A 14,509-nucleotide genomic window follows, 5' to 3' on the forward strand; every position below is an offset into this window, starting at 1 on the left:
ACGCTACGCTCCCCGGTCCAAGTCGGGGCCCCATCCGGAGCCGCGGCCCTGGAAAGGCAAGGGGGGCGAGAGGGGCCGGGCCTACCCCTTTTCGCCGCAGGGACCCCGGAATGGACCTGACGTTGGACTGAGCACTGACCTTAGAGTGAGTGGAGGCTGGGCCTGTAATGCAAGAAGGCCTTGGCAGCAGCACCATAGGGCGGTAGCGCATTTGCTTCGTGGACAGTCTCCTGTCTTGTAGTTTTAGGTCCCCGCATTCCAACACCCCCACCCCACCCCCGGGATTTACTCACAATAAGGGAGCACTAGTGGCCTGGGGTGAGCTAACATCTTGAGAGTTTTCCTGGTCTGTATTCTAGAGCTTCAAAACTACCAGATAAAATTGAACAGGGATGAAATTGCTCCCCATGACCTGAGAATTGACCTGGAACGTTGTTTCCAGGATTTGGAGTCCAAGGGGTGAGTTGTCAATAATGTGATATTTCTGAGTGGCTTCACATTTTAAAAAGGTGAAATTCACACTACATAAAATTAACCATTTTTTTTCTCTTCTTTTTTTTCTTTTTTTTTTAACATCTTTATTGGAGTATAATTGCTTTACAATGGTGTGTTAGTTTCTGCTTTACAACAAAGTGAATCAGTTATACATATACATAAAATTAACCATTTTAAAGTGTGCAATTCAATGGCATTTAGTACATTCACGGTATGGTACAATCCCAGCCAACTCTATCTAATTCTGAAACATTTCCATCACTCCAAAATAAAACCTCCTACCCATTTAAACGTTTCTTCACATCTCCTTCTCCCCTCAGTCCCTGGCAACCTATTTACCTATTTTGGATATTTCATATAAATGGAATCATAACAATATGTGACCTTTTGTATCTGGCGTCTTTCACTTAGCATAAACGTTTTCAAGGTTCATCCACATTGTGGCATGTATCAGCACTTCATTCTTTTTTATGGCTGAATAATATTCCATTGCATGTATAAACCACAATTTGTTTATCTGTTCATCCACTGATGGGCCTTTGTGCTGTTTCCACCTTTTGGCTATTGTCAGTAGCACTGCTGTAGACATGCGTGTACATATATTTGTCTGAGTACCTGTTTTCAGTTCTTTGGGGTACATACCTAGGAGTTGAATTGCTAGATCATATGGAAATTCTATTTTTAACTTTTTGAGGAACTGTTTTTCATGAGCCTGAACCATTTTACACTCCTACCAACAATGAACAGAGGGTTCCAACTTCTCCACATTCTCCATCACTTGTTATTTTCCATTAAATTTTAAAATTATTATTTATTGCCTTCCTAATGGGTATGAAGGTTTTGGTTTTGATCTCCCTGTTAACTAGTGATGTTGAGTGTCTTTCCTGTGCTTGTTGACCGTTTGTATATCTTCAGAGAAACGTCTACTCAAGTCCTTTGCCCATTTCTAATTGGGTTATCTTTTTGTTGTAGTAAGTGGTTCTTTATATATTCTGGATATCAGACCCCATCATATATATGATTTGCAAATATTTTCTCCCATTTTGTAGGTTGTCTTTTCACTTTCTGGTAATATCCTTTAATGGATACATGGCTTTAATTTTAATGAAGTCCAGTTTATCAATTTTTTCTTTTATTGCTTGTGCATTTGGTGTCATAGTCAATAATCTATTGTCAAATCCAAAGTCATGAAGATTTACCTCTATGTTTTCTTCTAAGAGTGTTATAGTTTTAGCACTTACATTTAGATTGTTGATACATTTTGAGTTAATTATTATATATGGTGTGAGGTCCGGGTCCAGCTTCATTCTTTTTTTTTTTTTTTTTTTTTTTTTTTTTTGCGGTACGCGGGCCTCTCACTGTCGTGGCCTCTCCCGTCGCGGAGCACAGGCTCCGGACGCGCAGGCTCAGCGGCCATGGCTCACGGGCCCAGCCGCTCCGCGGCATGTGGGATCCTCCCGGACCGGGGCACAAACCCGTGTCCCCTGCATCGGCAGGAGGACTCCCAACCACTGCGCCACCAGGGAAGCCCCAGCTTCATTCTTTGGCATGTGGTTATCCATTTGTCCCAGCACCATTTGTTGCAGAGACTGTTCTTTCCCCCAGTGAATGGTCTTGGCCCCCTTGTCAAAAATCATTGGGCTATAGATAAATGGGAAAAAACAAATTTTAAAAAGAGCTATTTAAATGAAAATAAACCCAAAATGGAAATGGGGCAGGTCAGCATTTTGACAGACAAAATAATGATCCAAATAATGACCTTTGATAAATTAGAGAAATGAATTACAAGTAACAGAAACAATGATTAAATAATAGGTTCTTTAAAATGTAAAGATCCTTGAGGGTCACAAACTCAACTCTAACTGATGTATGAGTCATCTCTGCAGAATCCCCAAGAAAGGACTGCCTAGCCAGGTTTGTCATTGTTTTGGGAACTTTCAGTATTGTACTTTATTGAGAGGTTGAATTTCAGCCCCTAATGTGGAGCATAAAGACACATAAAATGAATTTAGGAAGTATTCCCTCTTCTATTTTCTGGTAGAGTTTGAGAAGGATTGGTGTTAATTCTTCTTTAAAGGTTTTGTAGAATTCACCCAGAGAAGCCATCTGATCCTGCCTTTGAAGAGATTTTTGATCACTGATTCGATCTCTTACTACTGATTCAATCTCTTTACTTTTTATAAGTTTGTTCAGATTTCCTATTTCTTCTTGAGTCAGTTTTGGTAATTTGTGTGTTTCTAGGAATTTGTCCATTTTCTGTAGATTATCTAATTTGTTGGTGTATAATTGTTCATAATATGCCCTTATAATTCTTTTTTTTTTTCTGCAAGGGTCATAATGATGTCCCCACTGTCATTCTGATTTTAATTATTTAATTATACCTTTTCTCTTTTTTATCAGTCTAGCTAAAGGTTTGTCAATTTTATTGAGCTTTTCAAATTTTTCGTTTTAGTTATTGTACATTTCAGCTCCAGAATTATTTCTGTTTGGTTCCTTTTTATAATTTCTCTCTCTTTGTTGATATCTTCTATTCGTTTATACATTGATTGTTCTCTGGTTTCCTTTAGTTCTATGTCCACAGTTTCCTTGAGCTATTTGAGCATATTTAAGACAGTTCATTTAAAGTCTTTGTCTTAGCAAGTCCAATTTCTGGGCTTCCTCGGAGATGGTTTCTGCCAAATTCTTTTTCCTGTGAATGAGTCATACTTTTTCTTTGTATGCTTTGTAATTTTTTGTTGACAACTAGACAATTTGAATATTGTGGCAGCTCTGGAAATCAGATTCTGTACCCCTTGGCAAGGTTTGCCGTTATTGCTTGTTAAGGGTTACAATCATCCATTTGTTTAGTGACATTTCCAAACTATTTTTGCAGACTGTGTTCCTTTTTTTAATTTAATTTTTATTTTATATTGGGGTATAGTTGATTTACAATGTTGTGTTAGTTTCAGGTGTACAGAAAGTGATTCAGTTATACATATACATATATCCACTCTTTTTCAGATTCTTTTCCCATATAGGTTATTAAAGAATATTGAGTATAGTTCCCTGTGCTATACAGTAGGTCCTTGTTGATTATCTATTTTATATATGTAGTAGTGTGTATCTGTTCATCTCAAACTCCTAATTTATCCCCTTTCCCCTTTGGTAACCATAAGTTTGTTTTCGAAGTCTGTGAGTCTGTTTCTGTTTTGTAAGTAAGCTCATTTGTATCATCTTTTAAAATTCCACATATCAGTGATATCATATGATATTTGTCTTTCTCTGTCTGACTGACTTCACTTAGTATGATAATCTCTAGGTCCATCCATGTTGCTGCAAATGGCATTATTTCATTCTTTTTTATGGCTGAGTAATATTCTATTGTATATATGTACCACATCTTCTTTATCCATTCCTCTGTCGATGGACATTTAGGTTGCTTCCACGTGCAGACTGTATTCCAATCATGTGTAGTCACTGAGGTCTCTGTTCCATTATCTCATTGGTCAGCCACTGACTTGACACAGATTTCCTTAAATACCTGGAGTTCCCCCCCACCCCGCCCCAAATTAGAAGAAACCTCTCCTGGTCTTTGTAGATTGGCCCTGAGCTGGGTACTCCTGCTGCACTTAACCAGGCCACCTGCAACTCTGCCTTAGTCTTTATTTCCTGCTTGCATGGAAGATCAGCCAAAAGTGCAAGCCTAGGGTCCTCTGAGGTCTTTTCTGAGCATGTGTCTGGCCCTGGACATGTGTGTTGTAGTCTGGATTCTTTGATATAAGAAGTAGCCCTTCAAAGCCTTTATTCTTCCAGTATCTTCCTCCTCAGCCTTCCCCTTTCCAGGCTTTTTGGTTTGTCTGCTGCTTAACCCCATCTGCCACCCCTTGCCCCAGACAACTATGGGTACTGTATGTCTTTAAATCCTTTCAAAAGATGCCACCTGGGAAGCTGCTCCAGTCTGAGGGGGGTGAAGCAAATGTCAGCCTCTGCACCCTCACGGAACTGCCAGCTGGGCCAAAATGTACAGCCACATTTTGAGAACAAGGTCTGTATTGCCCACCCTGGCATCAGCAAGCCACAGCAGGGATTCAGGCTGTTGTCCCCCTGGCTGCTGCTGGGCTGGGGAATGGGAGATGGTGGGTGGGTAAGCAAAAATGCTGCAACAATTTCATACTGAAATAGCAGCCTCTTTCTTCATGAGTCACTCCCCTGGTTGCTCTAAGTTTTTTTTTTATTAGATTCCAGAGTTCCAGAAAAGCTGATTCTGTCAGATTTTATCAGCTTAGTGGTTGCTTAAGTGGAGATACTGATTCTTGGAGCTCCCAGTCTGCCATTTTCCATGACATCACTCCTAAGTAGCCTCACTTTTACCACTGAACACTATTGACTGAAAAATTTTCTCCTTGATGCCATGCTCGCCTTATTTCTCTCCATGATGGATTTCACCTCCTCTGCCCATTGTTGCTTCCAGGCGTCACTGGAGTTCTGTTCTCACTGTGCACACTTTTTTTGGGGAATCCACCCATGACCTAAGCTGCCACCTCTATGTTGATGAATCTCCAACTTAGTCCTCTCCCCAGAGCCCCAGACGTGTGGACCACTACTCATGGACCGCTCCACTCAGAAATCCCACAGATCACTCTAGGTGAAGCCGTGTGAGTAAGTTCTGGCTAATGGGATGGAAGGAGAAGAGGTACATCCTTACTCTTATTCTTCTTGCTATCTGGAACGTGGAGATGATAACCAGAGCTCAAGCAGCCATCTTGGACCATGACAACCATGACGATGGAGAATCAATAAAATGGAGGGAGCTCAGTCTTTGATGATTGTGGAGCCACTAGCTTAGAATTGCTTACCTCCTTACTCTGTCTCGAGGAGGGAAAAACAATTTTATCTTGTTCAACAGGCCGTTGTTATTTTGTGACTCCCTCACATGAAACTAAACCAGAGCTTGCTTAATGCACAAGACTGTTCCAGCCCTATTCCCCTTACACCATTGCTCCACTGGCTGTACTAAGCTACATGCAACTCTCTCTGCTGGCATTCCTTTGCACAGCATCTACTGCAGACAAGTCACTTGTCTCCCTCACTTCCTGTGAACATCTCTAGAGCAGGACCTATACATTTCTTGGATTCCTGACATGTCAACTTTTTTAAGGCAAGAAAAAGAGGAATAGAGAATGGACAGTTCTTGGATCCCATTTATATGTGCTTTACATTTTATTTGTCTTAACTTGAACTATTAGAACAACTCTGTGAGGGGTGGAACATTATTATTGCTCTTTTATATATGGGGAAATGGAAGTCAACAAAGACAAAGCTGTTTCCCAAATATACATGGATAATGAAGGGCAGAATTAAGTGTAGACCTCGAGTCTGTCTGACCTGATGCAGCAGCCCTCTTTAGCCCACTTAGAAGGGTTCCATGTCAGTGCATCGGCTGGGCTGTGGCTGAGTAATCTTTGATGAATTAATTCCCTTCATGGTTCTCCTTTGAGATTGTCACTCTCAGCTACTTTTCACATGCTGGTTTGTGAAGGATGAGTAAGCACCTTCCTGAACCTGACCTCAGTTCCAGAAGGGGTGGCCTCTGCTTCAGGTTTTGGTGTGAAAGGGATTTTAAGTTTCTTCAAAAAATTAGAACTACCATATGATCCAGCAATTCCACTCCTAGGTATTTATCCAAAGAAAATGAAAACACTACTCCAAAAAGATATATCCACCCCTATGTTCATTGTAGCATTGTTTACAATAGCCAAGATAGGGAAGCAACCTAAGTGTAAATAATTTTTAATTTTTTGATCAACCTCCATACTGTTTTCCATAGTGGCTGCACCAATTTACATTGCTACCACCAGTGCACAAGGGTTCCCTTTTCTCCACATCCTTGCCAACACTTGTTATTTCTTCTCTTTTTGATAATAGCCATTCTGACAGGTGTGAGGTGATATCTCATTGTGGTTTTGATTTGCATTTCCCTGATGATTAGTGATGTTGAACATCTTTTCATGTGTGTTGGTCATCTGTATATCTTCTTTGGAAAAATGTCTATTTAGCTCCTCTGCCCATTTTTTAATTGGGTTATTCATGTTTCTGATGTTGAGTTGTATATTTTGGATATATTATATTTGTATATTTTGGATATTAACTCCTTATCAGATGTATTATTTGCAAATACCTTCACCCATTCAGTAGGCAGCCTTTTCATTTTGTTGATGGTTTCTTTTGCCATGCAAAAGCTTTTTAGTTTGATGTAGTGCTATTTGTTTATTTTTGCTTTTGTTTCCCTTGCCTGAATAGGCAGATCCAAAAAAATATGGTAAGACCAATGTCAAAGAGCCTACTACCTATGTTTTCTTCTAGGAGTTTTATGGTTTCATAAAACTTATGGTTTAGGTCTTACATTTAAGACTTTAATCCATTTTGAGTTTATTTTTGTGTATAGTGTGAGAAAGTGGTCCAGTTTGATTCTTTTGCAAGTGGCTGTCCAGTTTTCCCAACACCATTTATTGACAAGGCTGTCTTTCCCCCATTGTTTATTCTTGCCTCCTTTGTCATAGATAAATTGACATGTAAGGGTGGGTTTATTTCTGGTTTCTCTATTCTGTTCCATTGATCTGTGTGTCTGTGCCAGTATCATACTGTTTTGATGACTGTAGCTTTATAACATAGTTTGAAATCAGGGATTGTGATAACCTCCAGCTTTGTTCTTCTTTCTCAAGATTGTTTTGGCTATTCAGGATCTTTTGTGTTTCCATACAAACTTTAGAATTATTTGTTCTAGTTCTATGAAAAATACCATGGATATTTTGATAGGGATTGAATGGACTCTGTAGATTGCCTTGGGGCGTATGGGCATTTTAACAATATTAATTCTTCCAAACCATGATCATGTTATATCTTTCCATTTGTCTTTGTCATCTTCAGTTTCTTTCATCAGTGTCTTATAGTTCTCCAAGTATAGGTCTTTTACCTCCTTGGTTAGATTTATTCCTGGGTATTTTATTCTTTTTGATGCAATTGTAGATGGGATTGTTTTCTTAACACATTATTGACCAGAGATGTATTAATACGTTTTTAGAGAGTGATACAACTAAAATCACCGTGCAAAGTTATTAGAACTTAAAATTGATCAAGGGTTCATTACAGAACTCATGATTGTCGTTATCATTCACATTTTGCTCCGTTAGGTTTTTGTTTCAACCTTGTGTATATTATAAATGTAAAATTTTCTTAAATGACGCATCACAAAATTTTGAGTGAAGAAGAATTTTTTGGCGAATTTTATGCAGATAGTTTCTCTGATTGTCCGAGTGACATATATACTAGTGTCTCAGAAGATGATAGTCTTCAGAATATAGTTCTGATTCCGACGATTTGAATATTAGAACAAAAAAAGACAAAAAACCTTAGTGATTGATTCTGATACGGAAAGTGAAAATGAAACTCATGGTGCTGGAGAATGCTCCTTTGCTTCTACAGAAGAGTGAATTGAAGACAACATTTCATGAAAATTAGAAGACTTTACAGGTGTGTCAGGTGTAACTACTGAATGTAATAAACCCGCAAAGTGTTAGTGAAATAACATAATTGATTTTTGGCTGGCCAAAATAAAAATCACCGGCCACAGGCATTAGTTTCTGCAAAAATTCCCCAGTCAATAATGAGTTAATTTGGGGCTTCCCTGGTGGTGCAGTGGTTGAGAATCTGCCTGCCAATGCAGGGGACACGGGTTTGAGCCCTGGTCTGGGAAGATCCCACATGCCGCGGAGCAACTGGGCCCGTGAGCCACAACTACTGAGCCTGAGCGTCTGGAGCCTGTGCTCCGCAACAAGAGAGGCCGCGATAGTGAGAGGCCCGTGCACCGTGATGAAGAGTGGCCCCCGCTCGCCGCAACTAGAGAAAGCCCTCGCACAGAAACGAAGACCCAACACAGCCAAAAATAAATAAATTTTTAAAAAAATAATGAGTTAATTTTATTTTCTGATAGTTCATTGTTAGTGTATAGAAATACAACATCTTTCAGTATATTAATTGTGTATCCTGCAACTTCACTAAATTTATTTCTTAGTTCTAATAGTTTTTTGGTTGATGTTTTTAGGATTTTCTATATATAGTATCATGTCATCCAAAAACAGTGACAGTTTTACTTCTTCCTTTCCAATTTGGATTACTTTTATTTCTTTTTCTTGTCTGATTGCTGTGGCTAGGACTTCCAGTACTATGTTGAATAAAAGTGGTAAGAGTGGGCATCCTTGTCTTGTTTCTGATTTTAGAGAAACACTTTCAGCTTTTCACCCTTGAGTATAATGTTTGCTGCTAGCTTGTCATATATAGCCTTTATTATGTTGAGGTATGTTCCCTCTATAACTGCTTTATTGAGAGTTTTTTTCATAAAGAGGTGTTGGATTTTGTCAAAAGATTTTTCTGCATCTATTGAGATGATACTGTGATTTTTATTCTTCAGTTTGTTAATGTGGTGTATCACATTGACTGATTTGTAGATAATGAACCATCCTTGCATCCCTGGGATAAATCCCACTTGATCATGGTATATGTATGATCCCTTTAATGTATTGTTGAATTTGGTTTGCTAATATTTCCTTAAGAACTTTTGCATCTGTGTTCATCAGTGATATTAGCCTGTAATTTTCATTTTTTGTGGTGTCTTTGTCTGCTTTCAGGTAAATGCTGGCTTCATAAAATGAGTTTGGGAACATTCTTTCCTCTTCAGTTTTTTGGAATAGTTTGACATTAATAGTTTGGTATTAATTCTTTAAATATTTGGTAGAATTCATCTGTGAAGAAGTCTGGTCCTGGACTTTTGTTTGTCGGGAAGTTTTTTTTTTTTTAATTACTGATTCAATTTCATTACTGGTAATTAGTCTGTTCATATTTTCTATTTCTTTCTGATTCAGTCTTGGGAGATTGTTTCTAGGAATGTATCCATTTCTTCTAGGTTGTCCATTTTATTGGCATATAATTGTTCATAGTAATCTCTTATGAGTTTTTGCATTTCTGTGGTGTCAGTTGTAACTTCTCCTCTTTCATTTCTGATTTTATTGATTTGAGTCCTCAATCTGTTTTTCTTGATGAGTCTGGATAAAGGTTTATCAATTTTGTTTGTTTTTTCAAAGAACCAGCTCTTAGTTTCATTAATCTTTTTTTAAATTAAATTAAATTAAATATATTTATTTATTTATTTATTTTTATTTTTGGCTGGTTGGGTCTTCCTTGCTGCACGTGAGCTTTCTCTAGTTGGAGTGAGTGGGGGCTACTCTTCGTTGCGGTGCGCAGGCTTCTCATTGTGGTGGCTTCTCTTGTTGAGGAGCACAGCCTCTAGGTGTGCGGACTTCAGTAGTTGTGGCACACAGGCTCAGTAGTTGTGGCTTGCAGGCTCTAGAATGCAGGCTCGGTAGTTGTGGCGCACGGGCTTAGTTGCTCCACGGCATGTGGGATCTTTCCGGACCAGGGCTTGATCCCGTGTCCCCTGCATTGGCAGGCGGATTCTTAACTACTGTGCCACCAGGGAAGTCCCCTTTTCTTTTGTATTTTTAAGTGTCTATTTCATTTCTTTCTGCTCTGATCTTGACAATTTCTTTCCTTCTGCTAACTTTGGGCTTTGTGTGTTCTTTTTTCTAGTTTTTCAGGCATAAGTTTAGGTTATTTGAGATCTTTCTTATTCCCTGAGGTAGGCTTGTATTGCTATAAACTTACCTCTCAAGGCTGCTTTTGCTGTGTTCCATAGGTTTTGGATTGTTGTGTTTTCAAGTCTGGAACAGTTTCTTTGCCTCCCCTTTGAGCCATGCAAAGCCACTTTCCATGATACACCATGTTTGGATAGTCTCACCAGTAGGGTTTCAGGACAGAGCCAGTCTGCCAGCTATGAAACCAAGCCATGGGCCAGTTGCTGGCAGCAGATCTGCAGTATTGCCAGTCATGGGTGACACTGTGGACAGAAGGGATGCTTGAAGGACACCCTGAAACAGCTCTTGCCAGTATGTTTAGAAATTACCAGCAATTGCCTGAAAGATTATGTCAATTAACATAATGACTCACATTTACATCATTTTCTCTGCATGATAGCTAGGATGGCTCATCTCTCCTCAGAGGATGTTTGTATTATTATTATTATTATTATTATTATTATTATTATTATTATTATTATTAGGCTGCACCATGCAGCTTGTGGGGTCTTATTTCCCTGAACCAGGGATTGAACCTGGGGCCCTGGCAGTGAGAGCACCGAGTCCTAACCACTGGACCACCAGGGAATTCCCGATGTTTGTGTTATTTTAAAGGAGTTCCTATGATGTCTGCTTTTACCATTTCAATAATTTAAGCTAGAAATTTTCTAACTTTTTGGTTTTGCTACCCCTTTATGCTCTTAAGACTGAGGACTCCAAAAAGCTTTTGTTTATGTAGACTATATCAATATTTACGGTATTAGAAATTAAAACTGAGAAATTTTAAAAAATTATTCATTTTAAAGTAATAACAACCAATGACATATTAACATAACATTTAAATGAAAAATATAAGTTACCCAAAAAAATTAGTGAGAAAAGTGGAACTGTTTTACATTTGTGGTAGGTAGAATAATGTCCCCCAAAGAAGTCTATACCCTATTCCCTAGAACCTGTGTGTTACTTTAAATGGCAAAAGGGACTTTGTAAATGTGACTAGGGTTAAGGACCCTGAGATGGGGAGTTTTCCTGGATTGTCCAGGTGGGCTTAGTCGCATGAACCCTTAAAAGTGCAGAACCTTTCCTGGCTGTGGTCGGAAGAAGATGCAACAACCAAAGAAGAGTCAGAGGGAAATGCAGTGTTGCTGGCTTTGAATATAGAGGAAAGAGACCTCAAGCCAAGGAAGGAGTGTGGCCTCTACAAGTTGGAAAAGGCAAGGAGACACATTCTCCATTAGAGCCTCAAAAAAGGAGCACAGCCCTGTAACACCTGTTAGTCCCTTAAGACGTGTGTTGGACTTCTGCCCTACAGAACTGTAGGGTAATAAGCATGTGTTACCAAGCCACTAAGTTTGTGGTAATTTTTTATAACAGCAAGAGAAAACTAATACAACATTTTTGCAAATTTCTTTAATGTCTGGCTTATAAGAAGACAACTGGGTCCTCACATCTGCTTCTGCATTCAATCTTTTGTGATATGCCGCTTTGGTGGAAGTATACGAAGAAAATTTGACCTTGCTTAGATTTAAAGTTAGAAAACGTAACAGTGTTTCAATAGCCTTCTCAGATCATTGTGGATTATTCTGATACTATGCTAAATTTAACAATTGTAATTTCTTATAGTTGCAGAGTGGAGTCTGAAATGATATCAATAACTTTTCATATCTGTTACATTAAAATCCATTGATCTCTCTTGAACTTTAATGGATCCTTTTACCCATGCATGATTTTATAACATCATGTATTGACCATTTAGAAAAACATTGGTTCACTGATTATGCAGATCTTCCAAATGTTAACACACTTCATTTTACAATATAAACAACACAAATTTTAAATATCACCACCAGTCTCATCCAAAAAATCTTTAGGTGCTGGGAAGCTATTAAAGTCACTATGGCAGATACAAGTTTTCTAGAATTCTCGTTTTCACTTGAAAGCTTAAATTTTGTCATTAGCAACACATACCATCAGTATCTTCCTATGACTTGTTTCCCTTGAAATGATAGGCTCACTTTGTTCATTTTCAAGAAAATGTCTGCCAGGTACACAAGTCTGAATAACTTTCAGTTGTCCATCATACTTCCAAGCAAAAATGATGTTCTCTAGGAAAAGCAGCTAGTGCAGCTTACGTGTAAGTGTAATCACATGAGTGCTCCTCATAGAGACAACCAAGACACTTCAGATTGTAGCAGAAATGCTTGATGCCTGCTTCCCATTTCACTACACAGAATATTAAAAGGATTATAAATCAAGGGTAGAGATTAAATAAAATTGATAACATTTACTGATTTCTTTTGTATGTTCTCAGTTGAATCTGGCACTTTAAAAAAGTCACTAATTTGTGGCAGTGACTGATGTAATGACTACCAGTACTCTTTGGTGCTGCTGAGTTCTTCTACACTCCGACACCAGAAGTTTTACCTGCCGTTGCTTTTGTTCCATCAGTGCACATGTCAACATAGTGAGAAAGAATAATAATAAAATCTTAGTATTAGTATGAAAACCATATTGCCCACACATACCCTAGGGGTCTGCAGATCGCACTTGGAGAACCACCAATTGAAGCCATTTTCTCTCAAGGCTCCACCTTCGTTCAGTATTTCTATGGCATGAAGCGGATGGGCGCAGCATTTTGGTTTTTGTTTCTTTAAACCATTTCAGGGATGTGCATATCACCTGTCGTTTTTCTTACAAGATTTATGAAATTAAATTATACTTTGTAGACAACTCGGCACACATTTTTTTAAATAGCCTGGCTTCCACTTTCTTATTTTCTTTGGTTGTGTGTACCACTCTACACGTGTTGGTTTAGGAAGGAAAGTAGTAGCTATCCAATAGTCATTACCACTGAGTGAGGAATTACTTTACTGAATGTGGAGGGAAAAGGTGTGATGCATGTTAAGGTAATCAAACAAGGAGGCCATTAGACTGAATTGGCTCTAATGCCTTGGTGCCCCACACAAGCAAACCAAAACCTAAGCCAGAGTTGATGCACTTGAACCAGAGAAAATGAAACTTAAGAACCACCAACCACAAATGGCCAACTAGGCTTTCCCAAATAAGGCAACTAACTGCTTAAGCTGTGGCCAATCAAATAATTTCCTTGCTTTGCTTCTTCTCTGTAAAACCCCTCCCCTAGCTCCTGTCAGTTAGAGCTCCTAATCACCTTTGGTTTGGTGCTGCCCAGTTAAATCAATGTGGACTCAAATAAACTCTTAAAAATAAAAGTTAATGTGCCTCAGCTTATCTTTTAACATGCATATGTCTGGACAATATTTAGTTTCATTACACTTTGTTTTCCTCCACACCTAAATCATATGGTAATGTTGGAGTGTGATATGCTAATCAACACTCATCATTTTCTCTGGCTTTACAAGGTTTGTTTCTATGGTACAGTGATACGTATTCATTAAAGAAAAATTTTAAATTCTAAGTAGTAAAAAGGGGAAGACAGTAATGAATAGTCCCACCTCCCAGTGATGATGAATGATAACATTTTGGTGCATTTCCTTCCAATCTTTCTAAAAAATACATTATGTGAACCATTTTATAGCCTATTTTTTTTCCCTTAACATTGCATTATATTCATGTATTACTATATAGTTTTCATAAACATTATTTGAAATAGTGGGACAATATTCCAATGAATAGATACACCACACTATGTTTAACCATTCACTTACTGTTGTACTTTTTAGATTATTTCCAATTTAAAAAATTTTAGGGCATAGATTTCTTTGTATTTAGAATTATTTCCTTGAGGATAAATCTGCATAAATGAAATTATTGGGGCTTTTGAAGAATATTATGAAATTGCTTTTCAAAAGATTTGCATTAAGGTTTGCTCCCCTCCAGCAAGGTGTGAGACTGTCTCTTCCCTCTACCCTGGCTATTTTTAGAAATTACCATTTTTATTAAATAGTTCGCTAATTTTTTTGAATTTTATTTATTTTTTTATACAGCAGGTTCTTATTAGTTATCTATTTTATACCTATTAGTGTATACATGTCAATCCCAATCTCCCAATTCATCACACCACCACACCCCCACTTTCCCCCCTTGGTGTCCATACATTTGTTCTCTACATCTGTGTCTCTATTTCTGCCTTGCAAACTGGTTCATCGGTACCATTTTTCTAGATTCCAAATATATACATTAATATACAATATTTGTTCTTCTCTTTCTGACTGACTTCACTCTGTATGACAGTCTCTAGGTCCATCCACATCTCTACAAATGACCCAATTTCGTTCCTTTTTAATGGATGAGTAATATTCCATTGTATATATGTACCACATCTTCTTTATCCATTCGTCTGTCGATGGGCATGTAGGTTGCTTCCATGA

At 38.2% G+C, this 14,509-nt stretch overlaps 1 long non-coding RNA gene across 1 annotated transcript in view; it reads left to right on the forward strand.

Annotated features, from left to right (window-relative positions):
• Nucleotides 1–27: 27 nt before the first annotated feature.
• Nucleotides 28–14,509, forward strand: part of LOC114485995 (uncharacterized) — a 23,467-nt gene continuing 8,985 nt past the window's right edge. Inside the window, exons 1-2 of the long non-coding RNA XR_003679237.2 lie at nt 28–145; nt 360–459. This is a non-coding gene — a long non-coding RNA (uncharacterized lncRNA). The remainder of the gene's footprint in view (nt 146–359; nt 460–14,509) is intronic.

This window comes from Physeter macrocephalus, chromosome 4 (assembly GCF_002837175.3).
Source record: "Physeter macrocephalus isolate SW-GA chromosome 4, ASM283717v5, whole genome shotgun sequence".
NCBI classification, from domain to species: Eukaryota; Metazoa; Chordata; class Mammalia; order Artiodactyla; family Physeteridae; genus Physeter; species Physeter macrocephalus.